This window comes from Notamacropus eugenii, chromosome 2, assembly GCF_028372415.1.
Source record: "Notamacropus eugenii isolate mMacEug1 chromosome 2, mMacEug1.pri_v2, whole genome shotgun sequence".
Taxonomy (NCBI): domain Eukaryota; kingdom Metazoa; phylum Chordata; class Mammalia; order Diprotodontia; family Macropodidae; genus Notamacropus; species Notamacropus eugenii.
The window spans coordinates 11,531,178-11,548,868 of NC_092873.1; the positions used below are offsets into that span (position 1 = coordinate 11,531,178).

Here is a 17,691-nt window from a genome sequence, read left to right on the forward strand (position 1 = left end):
GTCTGGCTGTAGCCAATGGACAGAGAAAATGGAAACCGTAAAAAAAGGGTAGTTTTCCCACTTATGTATACACAGTATATTGCAAGGTCAGTGTTTCTACATACATAAGTATATTCATCCATATGCACATATCTATATGTCCAAATATGCACAGAAATACACAGTCACAAATGCATAGAGAGATATGCTACAAAATATCATCTTCACTTCACCATACAGCAAAGTATATGAATGCACCAATGAGTAAGAGGAAATGAAGCCAAAAAATAAAAGGAACCAAATTTTTTTTATCTCTTATTAGATAATATTAAGTGCCTTTTACAACTAAATTTAAATAACGTCTAGTAAATTTTTGAAGGAAGCAGAAAGCAGAAAGATGGCAATAAAAACTTGTGAAAATAAAACTGACCTAATTAACTGAATTCATACAAGTAAACTGAATTGTAGTATGGAAGGACTGGATTCAAATTCACGACCATATGTACTAAAAATAAAATTTAAAAATTTTTTTGTGACATTGTTCCCCATTGAATTGATGATGAATCAGAGAGAATGAGAACTGCTTGTAGATTGTAAGGGGCAATGCATATTCAACAAATAAAAGGCAATGATTCCAGAAACTGCAATTTTGGACACTGAGCAAGGATAGTTATTAAAACAATAAAAAATACTGAGATAAAAAAAAATTAGTAGGGACGCCCAAACAATTAAAAAGTAAGATTAGTGAGGACACCTCAGGGGCTGAATCTGCAGTTGCAACAGTGAGGCCTCAGACCCCTTGGCCCACAGGCACCAAAGGTCAGTGACGGGGTTCAATCAGCAGGCCAGGAAGGGAGACGGCTTTCCCATAGCTCTGGCAGCAGGCAGTGGCCACAGATCTTGCACAGCAGCCCCTATGGAAGCTCCCTTGTTGGAGCGTAAAAACCCCTGGGGCCATTGAAGAGCTGAGTCTTCCCTCTGCCCTGGGTGGAGGCCCTGGGCTAGCTGCTCTTTGCCTCACACTGAATGATGGCCCTGCCATCCAGCCTATCTGAAAATCAGCCCCAAGTGCTGACTTGGGAACTTGAGGCCAAGTGCCAGTGGAGAGGTATCTGCTAAGATTCTTGGCATAGAAATCCCTCTCTGCATCCAGACCAGGACACGCTTGATTGTGCCACTTTGGAGGAAGTGAAATCTCACAGATTCCCGGAGAATACCCTACTCTTGACAAAGGACCCAAAAGTCAAGTAACTGGTTGGGAAAATGCCCAAAAAAGGGAAAAAAAATAAGACTGTAGAAGGTTACTTTCTTGGTGAGCAGATATCGCCTCCCATACATTTGGATGAGGAAAAGCAATGCTTACCGTCAGATAAAGACATAAAAGTCAAAGCTTTTGTATCCCAAACAACCAAAATAAATATTCAATGGGCTCAGGCCATGGAAAAGCTCAAAAAGGAATATGAAAATCAAGTTAAAGAGGTGGAGGAAAACCTGGGAAGAGAGATGAGAGAGATGCAAGAAAAGCATGAAAAGCAGGCCAACACCTTGCTAAAGGAGACCCAAAAAAATGCTGAACAAAATAACACCTTCAAAAATAGCCTAAGTTAATTGGCAAAAGAGTTTCAAAACGTCAATGAGGTGAAGAACGCTTTAAAAAGCACAATTACCTAAATGGAAAAGGAGGTCCAAAAGCTCACTGAAGAAAATAGTTCTTTAAAAATTAGAATGGAACAGATGGAGGCTAATGACTTTATAGGAAAACAAGGAATCACAAAACAAAACCAAAAGAATGAAAATATGGAAGATAATGTGAAATATCTCATGGGAAAAACAACTGACTTGGAAAAGAGATCCAGGGGAGACAATTTAAAAATTTTGGGATTACCTGAAAGCCATGATCATAAAAAGAGCCTAGACATCATCTCTCATGAAATTTTCAAGGAAAACTGCCCTGAGATTCCAGAACCAGAGGGCAAAATAAATATTGAAAGAATCCACGGATCACCACCTGAAAGAGATCCAAAAAGAGAAACTCCTAGGAACATTGTGGCCAAATTTCAGAGTTCCCAGGTCAAGGAGAAAATATTTCAAGCAGCTGGAAAGAAACAATTCAAGTACTGGGGAAATACAATCAGGATTACAGAAGATCTAGCAGCTTCTACATTAAGGGATCGAAGGTCATGGAATGTGATTATCCAGAAGTCAAAGAATCCAGGACTAAAACCAAGAATCACCTACCCAGCAAAACTGAGTATATTAGTTCAGGGGAAAAAATGGTCTTTCAATGAAATCGAGGACTTTCAAGTACACTTGATGAAAAGACCAGAGCTGAAAAGAAAATTTGACTTTCAAACACAAGAACGAAGAGAAGCATGAAAAGGTAAACAGCAAAGAGAAGTCATATGGGAGTTACTAAAGTTGAAATGTTTACATTCCTACATGGAAAGACAATATTTATAGCTCTGCAAACTTTTCAGTATCTGAGTAGTTGGTAAGATTACACACCCACAGACACACACACACACACACAGCACAGAGTAAATTGAAGAGGATGGGATCATATCTTTAAAAAAAATGGAATTAAGCGGTGAGAGAGAAATACATTGGGAGGAGATAGGGAGAAATGGAATGGGGAAAATTATCTCTCATACAAGAGGCAAGCAAAAGACTTTTCAGTGGAGAGAAAAAGAGGGGAGGTGAGAGAAAAACATGAAGCTTACTCTCATCAATCCGACTAAAGGAAGGAATAAAATGCACACTCATTTTGGTATGAAAACTGATCTTCAACACAGGAAAGAGGGGGACAAGGAGATAAGCAGGGTGGGGGGGATGATGGAAGGGAGAGCATTGGGAGGAGGGAGCAATTTGAAGTCAACACTCTTGGGGAGGGACAGCATCCAAAGAGAGAATAGAAGCAATGGTGGGCAGGATAGGATGGAGGGAAATATAGTTAGTGTTACACAACACGACCATTATGGAAGTCATTTGCAAACTTACACAAACATGGCCTATATTGAATTGCTTGTTTCCCAAAGGGAATGGGTGAGGAGGGAGGGATGAAGAGAAGTTGGAAGTCAAAGTTTAAGAACAACTCGCAAGTATTGTTCTTACTATTAGGAAATAAGAAATACTACTAATGGGGTATAGCAAGTTATTTGGCCCTACAGTTCAAAAGAGAAGATCGGGACAAGGGAAGGGAGGGATGTTACAAGAGAGGGCAGATCGGTAATAGGGGCAATTAGAGTGCTTGGTGTTTTGGGGTGGGGCAGGGGAGAAATGAGGAGAAAATTTGGAACCCAAAATTTTGTGAAAATGAATGTTAAAAGCTAAATAAATAAATTTTTTTAAAAATCCCCCAAAAAGTAAATATGTACTGGTTGACTTTGCAGCTGCAAAAAACAAAAAATAATAAGCTTAGTAACAGAAAATATTAATGCTTAGTGCATAATTATATTCGTTTTAATAGAAATACTGTCCTAAATTTTAAAGAAAAGTAGAGACTAGTCATTGGAATTCCACTAAAAATATGATTCGTTCTTCAAAGTTTCTAAAATTAGTTCAAAGGAGTATGAATAAAAACTCGTCAGACTGATGAACATTTTAAAATTCTTATGAAAAGGGTAATGCTAATACTCACCAGTATCTCAAGGGAGATATGTGATTTTAATTGCTACATTATTCCTAGCAAAATTTTGTAGGATTCTTCAGAAGTTTTAGCATTTCCAATAATTTATTCCATTTCATTAGGAAAATGGAATATTTGGAAAGGAATTAGAATAATAAATTTATCAATATCTATGCACAAGAGATTACACTATCTATACTAATGAAAAGAAAATTTCATTGACTATACAATTTCTTTAAGCAAAGTGAGTCATCTTACCTAAAAGATGATATTGACACTTTATTTTTTAATATTATTTTTATGCTTACATATTTTTATTTTTATTTATTTATACATAAATATTTTCTTTATGAAAATTTATTTTTATTTTATAAAAAATTTAATTTTATATATTAAGTATTTACTTTTATTAACTTTATTACCTGTATTTTACTGTATTACATTTCATTACTATTATTAAATTCGCACTTACTTGTGCATTCTTATGGTATTATTTTATCATACTATTGTTTCTCGTTCTTCTTTCTTACATTTCAAAATTTTGACAATAAAAGTTAATAATATTGGGTGCCTGCTGAAAATTCAAATGCTTAAATTATCTTCATCAAAACAATTTTGACTTTGATTTCAAAAAGTTAAATGTTTACCCAAGCTGAATATTTAAAACCCTACCTCGCTTTCAGCTTTCGCATTTTCATATGTACACATTTGCTCCCTTAAGTACATACATTCACTGGTCAACACTTTATTTCTCTATTCTACCGTAAGAACTTGATTTTCAGCGTCAGCACAAACTTTATTCAAGAGATCAATGAACAGTACCTGGGAATCACTCAAGAACTTTTCTTTAGTCATGGTTTTCTTTTGGGTGTCTTCAAGCTGTTGCTGAAACAACATATTTTCACTCTGGATTTCTGCTAATCTTTCTTGGATAGATTCCCATTTGATAACGTATTTGTTCAGTTTCCCCTTTTTCAGTTGATTTGTGTGTTGAAGTGCCTTTTCTTCTGTTGGGCAAGGTTTAATTCTCTCTGTATGCTTTTCAAATCAGTATCTTTTCCCTGAGGCAATCGTGCACCAGACAGCTCATGCTGGAAACTACTGGTTTTTCTTTCAGCTTTAGACAGCTCATGAGGAAGGACACCATTGTTCTCTCTTAAGCTAGGCGTGTCATGATAGCTTGTATTGTAAACAAAGCCACTCATCTCATTCTCCCTGAAAGGAATGTTCGTGGGCTAGTTTGATGGCTGACTTTGCTCATGATCGAGAACAGCAGAAATCACATGGGAACTTCATGATGCAATTACCCTCTCTAGTCTGTCTCTGCTTTGCATTGTCCAATTTAAAGTTCAGCACTGCATTTTCAGTCGTCAGATCATGTACTTTTCCACTGCACTGGAATGTAATTTTTCTTAAGACTTCTTCATTCAGTTGTAATTCTTTTGAAGCTCCACAATCTTTTATTTTCAAACTTTTATATCTTCCATACAATGACATTCTTTTTCTTCATCCTTAATTATTACTGTGTCTAGTTCGAGTTTGAGGTTGGCAACTTCGTCGTGTAGGATTAGATTTTTATGCAACAGACATTTTTTTCTTTCTCATTGCCATTAGGAATCTAAATATAACAAACAGAAAAAATTATTACTCAAAAAAAATTATGTATTCTGATTTTCTTTAGTAATTCAAAATAAATGCTAAGATATCAAGAAGCAGAGTTTCCTCAGAAAAAATTAAATTAAGGGAGTTTCACCTATTTCACATTTCTGTCAGACTCAGTTTTCACAAAGAACAGGTCTTAAAAGTGCTTCATCAATCAGAAGATATGAAGTGAACGTCTAGTCCCACGAAGCTGCCTTTCAGCATATTTTATTTCCTTTGGTGTATCCATTCTATTCCGAACTGGTTAGTCAAAGCGCTACAATAAAAATAAAAATATTTAATATTTACACATTGCCTTTTTTATATATTAAATTATTTTTTTGTTTTCTGTGTTCTACAGTCACTTCCATATAGGTTAGATGTTTTCCCTTTCCTCCTCCTCCATCACCTCTCTCTACACACTCTCTCCCTGATTCTGTGTACAATCTTATATAGGTTCTACACGTACATTCCTATTAAACACATTTTCCTGTTTGTCACGTTGCAGAGAACAATTAAAATGAATGGGAGAAACCATAAAACAAAACGTAATCCAAAGGAAAATGGTCTGCTTCATTCTGTGATCCAGTTCAGTATTTCTGTCTCAGGATGTGCAAGGCGTTTTGCCTCTAAAGGCCATTCAGAATTTTTTAGGTACTTGCATGGCAATGAATTACTAAGTGTACCAGAAAAATTCGTGGCACACTGTGGTTTTTTCTGTGTACAGAGTTTTCCTGGTTCTGCTCCTATCACTAATCATCACTTCTAATAAATCCTTTCAGGCCTGTGTGAAGTCTTCATGCCACATTGCCTTTTAAGGTATTTTAGAAAGTTCTTCCAATATATTATCACGGCTAAAATTTGCAACACACTTATGAAGGAAATATTTATATTATTCTCCCCATTTTACACATCAGGAGTTATGGTAGGACACATTACTGAATAACCTGCCCATTGTCACACTCAGTACGTAGTAGTAGCAGTGTTTCAAACCACATCTCTTCAAACTCCAAATCAAAGATGCTGTTGGAATAGCTAATTCCTCTTAGGAGCTGAAGACAAGCATTTGTCCTACGTTTAGAATCATTGTCTTGTTACAATTATATTATCTCCAGAACGATGAAGTGATAAGTCATAAATTTCTTAGTAGAAGTCCTCAGAAAATTCTCTTTGCTGATAGCTGTAGCGTTTTCACAGCAACACTGATTTAAAACTTTTAGAAGTTGTTAAGTCAAAACCTCTCATTTTCGGGATGGAAAAAGTGAGATCTGCAGTGCGGTCTCCTCGTGATGGTAACCTACCCTTCACCATCATATTTTAAAAGAATGATGAAAGCATTACTGAGGCCAAAGTGTAAAAAGTGCATATTGCACTCCTATCATAGTAAAACTGGTCCAGGATCATTGTTCCCCATTCAGGACTGGTGGAAAGAGTTATATCAAAAAGCTTATTAGCTCCATTCTGTGCCATCCTTTCTGGGAGTCTAGCAGGAGGGTATGAGGAGGTTTCAGCTGAGTTAAAAGGAGCACCCCAAGGCACCGTTAACCAAGGATTACTGGGGGCCACCAACACAAATGATTTCCTTCAAACAACTTTTGAAGAAAATATGAAAATGCAAAATTGTAAATTTAGAATTTGATGAATATGTATTACTATCATGGTGAGCAATATTGAATTAGAACGAATGTAGGAATTCAGGTCACAGATAAAGCCAGAGGTCAGGAATCTAAGAAAAGTTTTTCTGCGGCAAATATTTTTTTACTTCTCTTTCATGGAACATGAATGAGACAACAAAGTGAAATACAGCAAATTAATAATATGTGTGTGTGTGTGTATATACATATATATGTATATATATGTATATATATTATATTATTATATTACATATTATATATTATTGCTCTATTTATATGTATTTGGTCTCTCTCTCTCTACATATATATATAGTAACCCTTAATCTCTCTCGTGAAAAGAACAAAGAGATGAATCACTTAATCAAGGAATAAAAATGGTTTGTTTTGGAGGTGTCCCTTTCTACCTGTTTGCATTCCTTTCTCCCACTAATTTAGGGGTTAATGACACTGATGATCTCCTCCTTTTCTCTGACCAGAAAAGGCAAAGGCATTACTGAAATCCAGGAATTTTTTGAGTTGAAGTAGAGTTGGGTCTCAGGAATGGCCATTGAAGGAAAAAGGAAAAAGGAACAACCAAACTTAACAAACAGCGTGTGCGGATTTTGATAACCAGCCATGTCCCGACTTGTGTGCTGTAGACAGATGGACGGGACTGAGGATGACAAATATGTCCCAAAATGAAGAAGCACAATCCTGATTTTTAAAATATGGACTTAGGTTGGAAAGTGATCAAAGTGAATACCTCAGAAATGTCAGTGATTTAGGAAGAAGCTACTTCTTTTTCTTTCTGCTTCCAAGAGGATTATTCACAATTCCACCTTGTTCAACTCTGGCTTTCAGCTCCAGAAAAAAGTCTCTTTGAGATGAGCTCTTCTTCGTCCTGGGGACAACAATTTCAGAAAATTTTAAATCATCTTTTTTCCTTCCAAAGTCAGCAACAACATTTGACCTTCAACTGGAATATAGAATGTGAAAAAGCAAGGAAAATAGCTTTATAGATTCAAAGAAATGCAGGCTACCGAAAATGAAAAGCCAAAATATTATAGCACTTCAAAGATGGAAAGCAACCTCAGTCAGTAACCAAGGCAAGCCTTATCAATTCTTAGGGACCTAACTCTTACAAGCCTCAACCTGAAGTCTTCACAGGTGGGGGTGGCCACCACGTCTCAAGTGAGCGCATTCTGTTTCAAGATGTTTCTGTTGGTTAACAATTTTTTCCTGACATTCACCCTAAAAATGTACATTTTGGAAACTCTGATCCATTGCTCCGAGCTCTGATCCTCAGTCTGAAGCACAGAATGCTTCATCTTTCTTCAAAATGACTGTCCTTCAAAATCCTGAAGACATAAGAATCAATATCTTTAGTTCCTTTAACAGATCTTCACAAGTCATGGACCCCCAGGGTCTTCCTGTTAGGCATCGTTCTTACTATTTATCATAATTCTGTGAGAGTCACAAATGAATTAATCAGGATAAGCCAATCTATTCACTTCAGAGTACACAGGGATTTTCACCTTGTCTGTTTTGAAAGCTATGCTTCTCTGAATAGGATGCAAAATTACACTAGCTTTTGGGTTCTCAGATAACAGTACTAACTCAGCTTCAGTTTAGAACTAAGATTAACATCTTCTCAGACAAAATGCTGTCCAATTCTATTTCTTCCAATTTATACATATGAAACTATTTTGTATTTAATTATATAATTTTGTATTCATTCTTACTGAATTTCATGTGATTAACAGGTTCCATCCAGTGCTCTGACTTATGAAGACTTTGCCTTTCCCCCATGTAGAAAGACTTGAATAATTTTACGTAAATCAATAAGAAAATAAGTAAAAGATAAAGATCCTAGAGAACAACGAACTATTCTGAAATAGTGAGGGATGTATACTAAAGTGTAATGTAAGAAAGAGCAAAACGGAATGATCTTGAAATTTCATTCGCCAAGAATTTTCAGGTAAGGAAATACTCTCTGCAAAAAGAGAGGATTTCTCTGGAACTTACATTCTTATGGAAGGTGAGGAGAGATCAGTGGTGTCAAATAGATTCCCCCAGGACTGAGTTTTGTGGAGAAATTCGGGCCAATTTCAGACCTCTGGCTCAGAGTCAGGTAAGATGAACTCTGTGTCAACATTTGAAACCAGATCTTTCTGGACTTGAGGCTTATTGTATTCATTACATCATGCTGATTCTGTATTGGGAGAAATACTTCACAAAGTATCAATTCCATTGTACTTTTCCATGGCCTTTTAGACTGTAATTTTACATTCAAACGCTACTATACGGGAATTTTTTTTTTGTTTTATATTTATGTGTGCATATTTACAAATGATTGAACATAACTCATTTATTTAAGACATTATTTATTTTATGTCTTGTTTAGGATGAGGTAGCTTGGTAAACTGCATTGCCTGTTGTATTTCCCATTTACACGGAAAAACAATTTTATAACATTTGTTTTCAAAACTTTGTGTTCCAAGTTCTCTCCCTTCCTCCCTCCCCACCCACCTTTACTGAGAATTCAAGCAATTCAATATATGTTAGACATTTGAAGTCATACTAAATAGTTCCAAAATAATCATATTGTGAAAGAGTAGCTATATTTCCCTCCATCCAATCACACTTGCCATTTATTCTCGTCTCTCATTTCACCCTGTCCCTCCTTCAAAGTGTTTGCTTTGGATTACCCCCTCCCCCAAACTTCTCCCCTTTTGTCAATCCCCCCCTCTTATGCCCTTCCCCTTACTTTCCTGTACGGTAAGATAGATGTCCATACCCAAGAGAGTGTGGATGTTATTCCTTCCTTAAGCTAATTCTGATGATGGTAAGGTTGACTCTCTCACTCTCACCTCCCTCCTCTTCCCTTCCATCGTAAAAGCGTTCTCTTACCACTTTTGTGTGAGATAAATTACTCCATTCCACCTGCCCCTTTCTCCTCCTCCCGGTACATTCCTCTCTCAACTTTTATATTACATTTCAATACCATCCTTTGATATTCAGCTCACCCAGTGCCCGCCAGCTATCATAATGAGACAAGTCTCATGAGTTACAAATATTTTTCCATGTAGGAATGTTAACGGTTTCATTTTAATAAGTTATTTATGATATCTCTTTCCTACTTTCCTTTCCATGCTTTTCTTAAGTCTTGTATTTGCAAGATTCTTATTCTGTGGAGCTCTGTTTTACTCAAATATGTATTAAATTCCTCTGCATCATTGAATATAATTTTCCCCCACTCAGTTTTGATAGGTAAGTAAGTCTCAGTTTTAATCCTTGCTACTTTGACCTCTAGAATATATTCCAACTTCTCTGACTTTTGTTAATACCCAGGCGCCCAATTCTTGTGTTATCGGGATTGTTGTTCCACAATATTTGGATGATTTCTTTCTGGCTGCTTCCAATATTTTATCCTTGACCTGGGAACTCTGGAAGTTGGCTATGACATTCTGGGAGTTTTCCTTTTCATATCTCTTCCAGGAGATGATAGGTGCCTGCTTTCAATTTCTATTTTATCCTCTGTTTCTAGAATATCTAGAATATCAGTTGTCCTTTAGAACTTCTAGAAATATGGATGTAGAGACTCATTTTATATTATGTCTTTAAAGTAGTCGAAGAATTTTTCAATTATCCCTCCTGCATCTATTTTTCCAGGTCAGATGCCTTTTCAGTTAGATATTTCAGATTATATTCTGTTTTATATTCTTTTGGTTTTGCTTAGTAATTTCTTGATTTCTGATACACTCGTTAGCTTCGATTTGCTCCATTCTAATTTTAAGGAATCACTTATTCAACGAACTCTTGAATTTCCTTTCAAATTTGGATGATTCTGCTTTTTAAGGCATTCTTCTCCTCATTGATTTTTTCCACCTCTTTTGCCATTTGGTCTAGTCCATTTTTTTTAACACGTTATTTCCTTCAAGATGTTTTTGGTCTCGTTTAAGAAATTTTTGACTCCTATTTTGCGTTTGATTCTTTTTGCCTTACTTTCCTTTCTCTTCCCAGTTTCCCTCTATTTCTCTTATGTGATTTTCAAAATCCTTTCTGAGCTCTTCTATGACATGAGACCAATTTATGCTTGTGTGATATAAAAATCGTATCCCTTTCTTATGATTAAAGAGACTATAATACTCACCTCCCTATTTCAAGGAAACCCATAAGTATTCTTAACAAAAAGAGATGGAAATAGTGACTTTTAAATTCCATTTTCCCTGATTCAAATGATTTGCTACTGTTCTCAGTTCAAGGTCCAGAATTCTGAGAAAGCATTGAAGTTTCTGTTGAGCTCCACTTTTTTACATCATCATTCTTTTTTCCTTAACTGATGTCTAATATTTTCAAATAGCATTTCTGCAGTCACTTGCTTCATTTCCTCTTGTTTCAGAATAAACCTAGGTAAAAATTGCCTTTTTTCAATGACAGTTCAGTGGAAGGAAGTAATAAATGCCATTTGAATATACTCATCTGGATGTCTAAAGGAAAAAGAACGTTCATTTCAGGGGAACTAAATCCATGTAGGGAACTCATTGTCAAGAAACTCCCTCTATTGATGCAGAGTGGTCCGTGCTCTACCCTTTGAAGTTTACCTTTTTGAATTACCTGTGGCACTGAGAATTTATTGGTCTGCACAGGCCCACAAAATCAGGACATGTCAGAAATTGATGGGGTGCTTGACTGGATGTGATTGGACTCCAATTCCAAAATCACATTTCTCTTCAAAGATAACATTTGTTCTTAGCCTCAAAACACTATTTCAGGCAGTTCCTCCCCAGTCCAAGGACACGGCCTGCCCCAGCAACAACTATTTTCTCATTTACTGATACCGTAGCAAGCTCCAACTATAGAATTCATGAGTTTAAAGAGCTGTATGCTGGCTGACCTGGTTGTGTACTTCATCATGACATTTACTACTCACTGACCAATCATATGTGTCTTAGACTTGGATATAAGTACACTACCTTTCATTTATCTTCTCCAGCAAGATATTCATGAGAGCAGGACGGTATTCCTTAGTCAGTCCTGCAGTCAGTGGTCAGTCCTGACCACTAGCTGACTTAGTGATGTTTCAGGCCTAAAATCATACCTCCATGGAGTGGCCCTTATTCGTTTCCAGACGAATGCTGGGTAAAATACCTCCACAGTAGCAAAACTACATGTTCCTTTAAGAGCCTATTTGGCCCATGTTTTACTATAGAAAATGCTCTAGAAACATTACCTGTACACAGATGAGGTTGCAGGTGCCCTAAGGACCCTTGCCTGCTGAAAAATGTAAATCTTTACTTTGAGTTCAAAAATGCTTGAGTCCTTGCATTCATTCGAAGGGAACTGCCGCTTGTACTATGATCTTGGGAACGGTCTCACTGCCCCCCCTTCTAGCCTTCATCAAAATCAGTGAGGAACACATTTTTTATCCAGGCTACTCGAGGCCATTATACTTCTATCAAAAATGGGTCATATTCTTATTTGTGTACAACTTCTTTTTTGTATTCAATGAAAAGAAATTCCATACATTCTATTTAGCTAGAACAACAGATTTTTTTCATTATTCCTGAGTTTTGACACATTGGGATGACTGGAGAAAAGTGTAGAGGGGGACGTATATAAAATTCTACCCATTTTCCCATTATTATTGATTATTCAGAGTTGATTTTTTTTACTTCATTTTGAAAAATAAAACACAAATAATTCTGCTACAATTTTCAAATTTTAATAAAAATGCATCTCTTCCTGATATCCCTAGAGTACAAATGAAAAAGTAAGGCTCAAAAATAATACTGCTTTAATGACGTAGTCCTTTTGCCCTTCTAACCTGAAATCCTCTGTCACATTTCTTCAACAGTAAGAAAAATGCTTCCAAGGCTTTATTTAAAATCTCGAGTCTCATACCTGAGGCAACGGAGTTCTCTGTTCCATTCTGCTTTTTGGTGCTTGAACCCAGATATCCTTTGCCCTGTTTCTGGTAATTCCACGAATCTTGGTTTATAAACTCTTAACTTTTCTGGTGAGTAGTGGGCAATGCCTTTTTCACGTTGTAGTGATCAGTCCTATCCAAGAACAGCATCCTCAAGTTTCACAAGTTTAATAAGATGTATACAGACAAAAACACAAAATGAAAGTACGAGTATTTTAAAATCTGCAAGACAGTAGCATTATTCCCAGAACTGAAATACTCTTGCAATGGCAAAATAATATTCACGCATAAATCCGGAGAATATATCAAAATATTACTTTGTCAAAAAATTCACATTGCATATCAGAATAACCTATTTGTCTATGAGCATTGAAGAAAATGAAAAAAGATCCCTGAGGGATAAATTACTTAACAGAAAAAAACATGAAAGCTCAGAATTCTTCACAGTATGAGAAAATTATATGTGGAAAGAAAATATTCTGATGTGTACTCTGGATGGGACAAATAAGATTAATATAATGGATGATATACCTGATATCTATATATTTCAAATATACTGAATGATTTTATAAGTATCATCAATGCGTTTTATTTTACAAAGTTGTGTGGAAACACGGCTTCTCCTTTAGAGATGTGTAATACCAAAAACCATGCAAGATTCATATGGTAATATCAATCTTCATTTATTCATTGGCCAGACTTCTAGTACCTTGAAACAAATATAGGTGAAACAGCAAAGCGAAAAATTCTTCAGAGTATTAAGCAAAAGAGCTGCCCCTTTGCTCTTCAGAGAGGCATGGAGCCAAATTGTTACCTAACCCAGAGGTAGTAATGTGTGTTATGTCAAGTTACAACTCAACAGATTTGAATATTTTTTTTCCCTTGGTAACTTTCAATTCTTCATGTATTTCAGTGTTTAGCAAAACTGAGGCAACAAGAAAAACTCGGTTGCTAGATGGAGCCACACTGATTGTAGCAGGAAGTGAAGCTGACAGTAAGAGAAAGGATAAGCTGAAACATTCAAAACAAAAGAAGAAGCTGTGCACAGAGAAGTCAAAGGACATGTTAATACTCACACAATTGGTATGTGTATAAGGCAGAATCTGAAGCTAGCTGTTCCTGGTATGGTGTCCAGGACACTGTACTATATGTCATGTTGACAGAAGAATTACAAAAATTAGGCAGAACACTGACAAGATTGTTGACATTTTGGGCCGTTTTATGGAAGATTTCAGTAATTTAACCATAGTTTTCATGAAAGAGATCACTGCCTGACATCTTGATACTTGAAGTCAAGTCAATCTCTTCAATGGTTCTCCTTTCACCAACCAAGCAAATAAAATTAATGCACCTTACCCTACCATGAAATATTAATAACACACATTATATAATACAGCAGTTAGAGGCTTACAAGATACATCCTCCAAAAAAAAAATGCTGTGAAGTATGATATTTTCTTGATTAAGAAATTGAAGCTTCAAGGTTAAATGACTTGGCAACAGACAAAATCTAGGTCCTCGGCAAATTTATAATCCCCTAAGTTTCCATATTTAATTCTCACTACTAAATACTGTCCAGAAAAACTCGATTTTTCGCTGTCACTTTTCTGCCTTTTTACTCAGTTTCCATAGTTCAAAGGTTCATTTCACCTCCCTATACTCCCATGATCTATAGCTACTGAATCCATACCTATCCTTTAAAACTCAACTCAAATGCTACCTTCACACACAGGTTATTTTTTCTTGAAAGTTAGTGTTCTTTCCCCCACTGAAACTCGCAGAGCATTATGACTGTGCTTCTCATGCATATGTGTATATACACAAATATACATTTGTATGAATATATATATATATAGATAAATGCATATATAGGACATGTGTACACATATATCTACTTATGTACACATGCACTTATATTTATATGAATACACATATCAGTATTCGAGTTACTTAGGTAGGGTATAGCCCCTATTAGATTGCACACTCAGTGAGATAACTTATACAAACTTTGTGTATTTAGCACAAAATAGGTACTTAATACTTCTTTTTGAACTGACACAAGTAGAAGATGGCTGAAAAATTTATGACCCTGCAATCAACACAATCCCTTTTGCCTTGGCCAAGGCCTTTCAGTGATCGGCTTGCCTCTATTTTGCTGTGAATGAATGGGATAGGATTGCAGTGGTATCTTCTTGTATACACGCACATCCTTGATTTCTGTTTAGCAGTTATTATGTTTCGAAATTTTAAACTGTACTTACCTTTGCAATCGACACTAAGCTGTTCAATCAATAACAAAATATTCTTACACTTTAAGGGAGATAAATCTTCATCCTTTATCTTTGTCTCAGAGGACTAAGTGAGGTCATCCCAGTCATTTGCACAGCACTTTGTCCTATAAAATAGGTAACAGTAGGGGAAAATTCAAAAAAAATCAGAAAACTTTAAAAAGATAACAGTGGCTAACATTTCTCTCACACATGAAGGTTTTCATAACACTTTATATACATTATCTTGTGGCATGCTCACAGCCATTTTGTGAGACAAGCATTACTCAAACTCATTTCTCAGTTGTTAGGTGGCTTGTCCAGCACCACAGAGTTAGCTAGGATTCCAAGGACGGATTTTAATGTGAGTAGAAGATAAGGTAGTTCAAAGTTTAATTTAAATTCTTGATGATTAACCTTTTAACTTTCAATGTGCATTACAAATCTAAAATGCAAATAACAGTTTATAGAGTTTATGTATTCTCATTTCAGATATTATAACATGACCTTTATACTAGGCTCAAAAAGTGAAAATAAAGGACAATGACGTATGAAGGTGATATAAACACCAAACTATCCAATATATGTTTAATTTCTGGGTTTTTAAAATTTCTCCTATCTTCATTGAATTTGGCATCCTTTCAGGTTATTTTTATATAGTGTCTCCCCTCATTTTCCCTGTCTAAATGTTAGAGTTATTTACAGTCACTCCTCAAATCCATTTATCTGACTGTGACCCTAAAACTCTACTCAAACTGCTTACCCCAAGGTTGCCAATGGTATCTTCACTGCTAAATCCGATTGCACTTTTTGAAGTCTTTCTCTTTCATCATCTGACCTAGCACCACAGCCTTGGTAATGAGGTTGACACAGGCACTGACTGACCTAACTCAGTGTTTGGGAGGGTCCGAAGAATATTATGGGAGAGAAACGGTATTATACTCTTGTACGCCTCTGAAACCTGGACACTATAGCAGGTCCATGCCGGGGAACGGAATCTCTTCTATTTGAATGGTATTAGGAAGATTCTGAAGATTATCTAGAAGGCCAAGGTACCAGACTGAGGTCTTTTCTAGATATTGAACTTTCAGGCCTTCAAACTCTCCAACTCTGATGGGCTGGTCACATGGTTTGAATGAAAAACTTACGCTTGCAAAAAAGACTCTTTTACGAAGAACTCGCCAAGGGCAAGCATCCACACGGTGGTTAGAAGAAGCAATGCAAGGACACTCTCATGGCCTCTCTTAAGAACTTTGGAATTCATTATGTGACATCGGAGACACTGGCACAGGACTGCTCATCATGGGGTGCCCACATCACAAAAGTTGTTGTGCTCTGTGAACAAATCTGAATTGAGATAGCTCAAAGGAAACACAGGATACCCAAATTTGTTCACAAATACTCACAAGGACCATTTATGCCTAAAGTGAGGTAGACCATTGCCTATCGGAACTGGTATCATCAGCCACAGTCAGACACACTGAATCTGGACTCAAGCACAAGGACATACATACTGGAAGCATTTTCAGGTTGAGGAAGGATACACTGGAATTGTTATTGGCAACTGGAAGATGGGTTTAATTTCCAGGAGAGAGGGATAGCTTATGCTACTGGATGTGATCAAAGTTGGTCCGTATGTGTACATTCTTGTGGGGATCAATCAAATCCTGGCAAAAAGGTGATGATTGTTTTTGTTGGGAAACGAATAAAAAAGTCTCTAGGTAGCTCAGACCAGATGGGGAAAGGCACTCGGGTTCAATCTGTATCAGTTTTAGGGAACCTGGGCTAGAGTCTAGACCAATGAATTCAGGGATCCCTGGGATAATTGAACATTTACATATAATCATTTTCATTTCTATTTAACATTTGTTCAGTATTTCCCTTTCTGAAAAGTTCAGGAAAAAAAATGGCTGTTAGGTCAAAGTTTGGTAAACCTTGGGATGGATTACATTATCATATATGTAGTAGTAGGTACTCTGTAACATGAATTGATAGGGTTTTTATTTAGTATGCCTTTAAAAGAAACCAATAAATCAACTTATTGGGAAATGATTATCAGGGAGATGAGCAAAATCCAGGAAAGCTTCCCGGACTTTACACCTGTGGAAGTTTCTGAAGGAAGACAGAGATTTCAACGGATGGCCTGAATGGATACAGAGCAGGACAAAATACAGAGTAACTGAGAGAGCAGTTTGGCTTAAAAATGAGAGTGAAGACGAGCAGGATGAATTAAGACTGGTCAGAGTCCTACTGTCAAGGGTCCTAGAAGGCAGAGCTCCTTCATCTCCTGAACATTTGCTGGAAGGTGTGTTATTCTGCTGGGCATTGGAAATATTTTTTTAACTTTGTACATTATCCTATGCACACCACTTTTGAATATCCTTAGACTACATATCAAGATAGCAACATGCCAAGAAAAGGAGGCAAAAGGTGCAAAGAAGGGTGAGAGCAAAAAGCATAACCTATTCTTGAATAAATGAATTTAGGGAGGGAAAACATAGGTCTGGGTAAAAGTCAGTAATAAGAACTCCCAGTATAGACTGAGGCCTTCATACCCTCCCTCATACTTTATGAAAGTAAGGGAATTCTTTGTTTCTTTTTCTTCCTGATTCCAATGAACTCATTTCCTACTATCTAT

General features: G+C 36.4%; 1 long non-coding RNA gene across 1 annotated transcript; it reads right to left on the reverse strand.

Moving 5' to 3' along the window:
- Nucleotides 1-5,363: 5,363 nt before the first annotated feature.
- On the reverse strand, nt 5,364-9,159 carry LOC140524366 (uncharacterized). The gene is made up of 3 exons (XR_011973698.1): nt 8,884-9,159; nt 7,622-7,759; nt 5,364-5,522 (listed from the first exon to the last, which is right to left on the reverse strand). It is a non-coding gene; the product is annotated as an uncharacterized lncRNA (long non-coding RNA).
- Nucleotides 9,160-17,691: the final 8,532 nt, after the last annotated feature.